The sequence below is a fragment of the Cryptotermes secundus genome, unplaced genomic scaffold (assembly GCF_002891405.2).
Source record: "Cryptotermes secundus unplaced genomic scaffold, Csec_1.0 scaffold75, whole genome shotgun sequence".
NCBI classification, from domain to species: Eukaryota; Metazoa; Arthropoda; class Insecta; order Blattodea; family Kalotermitidae; genus Cryptotermes; species Cryptotermes secundus.
This window is the reverse complement of record NW_019737390.1, coordinates 666125-671124: the sequence shown is the minus strand read 5'-3', so window position 1 is coordinate 671124 and position 5000 is coordinate 666125.

The following is a 5000-nucleotide window of genomic DNA, read 5'->3' as shown; positions in this document are numbered from 1 at the left end:
TAAGGAATCTTACAGATGAAATAGGCTCTGAAATGTAAATTTTCACTTTGAATTTGTTAAGAACTAATTTTTTTAATAAATAATTATATATAACTAGCAACATTATTCAATCCAGAGTTCCTATGTAGCCAGAAGTTTGTTAACCTTTCGAAGTACTATGATGTGACCAAGCATCATTCATTATAAGTTTCTGTTTTCAGGCTGGAAAATCAGAATATTAGAACAGTTTTAAAGTATGTGATTGGTGCTACAATTTTTAACATCAATTTAAAAACTACACCGAATTTAGATGTACATATTTAAATGCACTCAGAATAATTCTTCTTGTAGACATAGAAACTTCAGGAACAGAAGATTTGCACTTGAAGCACACGTACAAAGAGACAGAGAGAGAGAGAGTCTCTCCCCCCCCTCTCTCTCACACTCGCACACACAAAGAGTGTTTGCAGAGATATGAAACAGTGGCATACACCTTTTAGATCCATTTTAATGTTACCCTATCACCTGTGTTCAGGGCTCCCAAGTAGTCACTTCTGTCATGTCTTGCAACTGAAACATTTCATGCATTTTTTGTTTTCACTGTATATGCTATTATGTCCCACCTGATTTGATCACCTTCATAACATATTGTGAAGTCTACAAAACACAAAACCAAGCAAATTGACTGAAGCTGACTTGTATTCAGGAGGTGCCTGGTTTGAGTTTTGGTTAGGACATGGCTATCCAGACAGATTTGTCATGCTTCTCCTCAGCTCCACCAGGCAAATGCCAGGATTGTACCCTGTATTAACTTACAGCTGCTTCTTACTACATTCTCTCTTACTCATCATTAATTAAACCATAAATATGTAAATGAATAAAGTTCAAATTATGAACTGCCTTTCTGTGCAATATTCTTAGTTTTTCTGTTACACCACATCTTAAACTCTTGTTCATTTTGGTATTGTAGCCATGGTCTCTGTTGTTACTAACCAATCTAATGTGAATTAATGCAAAAATCAGGAAGGACTGGGCCACCGCTATGGTCTGGAGCAAGATTGACCAGTTCTTGCACAAATTGATTTGGGGCTCCTTTCCTCTCTCCCCTACAATTTTGATGCATCACACACACACATTTTGCTAGTTTATTGCTTTATGAGGTAACCCCATTAATTTACAGCTGTTTGTTACATTATGTGAATGTTCAGCTAACAGTAAATCTAACTGAATTTTAAAAAATTTTCTGACTCAGAAAGATTGCAAATTCATAATGATATGAATCCAGCAAAATCCTCTAAGATTGCTGTATAAATATTTTATTGTGGTGTTAGTCAACCCATTGTTGGGTGACAGGATGTAGAACAAGTTACCACGAAAACAGACTTGATAAACAGTTGATTGCCAAGTTACGCAACAGTGGAACAAGGTTATGCAACCCGCTTCTAAGCACCAGCCATTAAACAAGACTCCTGCATAGGCAGGATGACATCATACTGTAGTAATGAGTAGGAGTCACGTGACCTCTGCATTTCTGCAAGTGACATCAACCCCCCCACCAAGCTCATTGCTATGCAGCAGTAAACACCCCTTCCACTCTAGGCTGTGACATCACGCAACAGTGAAGCAAGCTGCGTTTTCCGCCTGCCTGCTTGAGGATTTATAAGAGAAACTGGAATTACTAAGGAGTCAGTCGAAGAAGTTACTCAGGGTTAATCAGTTCTTGAAGCGAGTGCAAGACAGCAGCGAAATGAAGAAGACCTGAACGTGCGATTATTTTATGTGTGATAATCAGTGACAGTGTGCGATAGCTGAGAAGTCAGCCAGTGAAGATTTATTGTGTGACCTCAAGACCTTACATGTGACACAGTACAGTGGTATTGGGAGTGTGTAATTAAGTGAGACTTGTACTACAATAGTCAATAAGTTCATGGACTAGCCTCAAAGTGTTGTTGCAGGATACTACAGTGGATAGGTTGAGGCACGATATGATGCCCTGTCAGTTCATCTCTCGTCACAGCAAGAGGCAGTTGTGAGAAGAACTACTACAGTTAAATGCAAGTGGCGGAAATCAAAAATGTGACCGTTCGAACAACGGGCAAACATGAAGTTCTGCCAAAAACGAGGCAAATCCCCTAGCGAAACATTTAACATGATGAAGCAAGTGTATGGCAAAGAAGCTTTGGGCCGCAGTGCCGCAAGAGGAACTGGCAAGGCAACAGGTCACCGTTTTGCCACACCCTCCTTAACTCACCTGATCTCGCACCATGCGATTTCTTTCTCTTTCGCCGCTTGAAAGCAAAGCTACATGGTCGTAGATTTCAGTCACCCGAGGAGGTCATCAATACCACAAGAGATGCTGTATGGGAATTTCCTTCCAATATGTTTCAGCAGTGTTTTCGGCAGGCATCTCAACGTTTGAGGACTTGCATAGTGGCCAGCTGCAACTATTTGGAGGACCGACATGGATCCGTGTAAGTGTATGTGAATACCTTGTAATAAGATGTGATAAAACCACAGTCCATGAACTTAATGACTGTACCACATATAACTGCCATGTTATAAATATGTGAAGAGATTAGTGTAGATTAGTAAGAGAATAATTTCAATCTGAATAATATTGACTGATTGAAAAACCATTTTTATTGTGTTGATGGATAATTATTACCCAAACATATGCTTGATTCATACAGCTGATATTCGCAAATGATGTTCAGTGAAAAGCATTGACCTGTGATACAGATCCTGCTAAACATCAGACTCAAGTTGAACATGATTAGGAATTCCTATGTATCACATGCAATCATGTGGTGGTAAATACACATTGTATACTGAACAGCATAATTTAGGATGTGTAAGTCTCTCTGTATGTTATTGCCACTCCTGGCTTAGAGCCCACTCCAAAATTATACTGGGTAGCTATAAAAGAAATAGACACTTTCAACGTTCTATAGAAACCAAAGTAATATTGATATAGCCAAAATACTTACATGGTTTTTTAGTATATGTCTTTAAGTCTGTGTGACTAAGTTACAGATGTTCTATGTATGAGCCTTTTGTCCCATGACAGATGTCAATGCAATAATCCATTTCGTTCCAAACACACCTGAGCATGTCCTCATCAGCACTCACAACAGTTCTTATGATATGTTGCTTTAGATCGTTTACACTTACAGGAAGTGGAGGGACAAAACTCTGTCTTTGATATATCCCCAAAAGAAAACAATCACAAGGTGTTAAATCCCGGCTTCTTGGTGGCCATCATGTAAGTGCCATGTTCTCGTATGTTGAGCAGCAAATTCGGTGTTTAGGCAGATTGTGATCCAGGTAATTTCTAACTTCCATATGCCAGTGAGGTGGCATTTAGGACTGTGCATGCACTTCCACTTTTTTTCCCTTGGCACTACAGCCTCAGTGGCCTTAGGCCTACATCCATGAACTTCTCCATTCACTTCGATATTTCTAGATCTTACACATTCGGTAGGACTCCTTGGGCAGGTGATCAGCTCGTCGCAAGGCCTCTACCTGTACACAAACACAGAAAAACGCATACACACAAACTAAACATCCATGCCCTGAGTGGGATTCGAACCCACGATCCCGGTTTCCAAGCAAGTAAAGACAATACACGCCTTAGATTGCTCGGGTACCGTGACCGGCATGCGATTCCAATAGTGGAGTTTAAATTCCGGACTGACCAAAACAGGGTACTTTGGTCAATGAAATAAAAAGTTAGCACCATCTATGGAACAAAACGTGAACACTCGAGACTAAATCCTCATGGAAAGCCACGACATGTCAGTCTGACCGTGTTATCGCGCAGCTATTTAAGGACTTGAGACCAAGCTAAATTTGCGCGAGTTAACTGAAAAAAGGAAATAAAACTTACCGCCAATTCTGGAGTAAAACCTGAACACTCGAGACTAAAACCTCGTGGGAAGCCACGATGTGTCAGCCAAACCGTGATATCACGCAGCTATTTAATGGCTTGAGACGAAGCTAAATCAGTGTAAGTTAACAAGAAAAAATTAAATTACATACTTAGCGCCATCTGAGGAGTAAAACCTGAACACTCGAGACTAAAACCGCATGGAAAGCCACGAAATGTAGTTAAAAATGTAGCATCTTTGTTTCTTATTATCTCACTTATTGGGCTGTGCAAACCGCCACTCTGAAGAATTCATTTTATTATAGTGTAGGGCATGAGGTACTGGGCAGCCTCGTGAAACTCTCATGTTATTGGTGGGCAACATGGTCGCCATGACACCACGGTGCTGTAAACCAAGTCGTAGTATATGATGAGGATCGCAGAAAGTAATACGATAGATGTTATGGTGGCCTAGAGGTAAGGCACCGGCATTGTAAATGTAAGGTTCGTGGTTCGAAAACCGAAGTATTTTAGTAGTGAGATTTTTATGGAATTATATAGCGACATGTAAGATAAGAGGAAGATTAAAGTCAAAAATTTCCGTGGCATCGGTGGCCAATTGGTAAAACACCGGCGTAGTGAACAAGCGTTTGAAGGTTCGAGACCAAGTATAGTTTTGTGATTTAGAAAGTAAGTTAATTGATTTTTCTGGAATTATAGTCGAAGATGTAGCTTAAGAGGAAGATTAAAGAAAATAAATTTCAGTGGCGCTGGTGGTCTAGTGGTAAGACACCAGCTTAGTATTCAGAAGTCCCGGGTTCAAAACCAGTAGGATTTTTGTGGAAAAAAATTAAATGAAGAAAACCAACGGCAGTGCAAGAAGTGAAGAGATAGAGATAAGGTGTGGCGGGGGCGAGGGAGGGTAGAATTTTTTTTTTTGCGGCCGCTTCGCGGTCATTAAGACACTCAACCTAAGCGGGTTTTATTAAAATCCACGTGGGATCAAAAAGAAAAAAAAATTTGGCCCACCGTCCACCCACCAACCACCCGCCCTTAGGGGGTGACTTTGACTTATTCATTTGAGACCAAATTCTATGAGCGAGATTTAGCAAGAAAATGTAATATAACTGCAGCGCATTCTGTTGACTAGAACCTC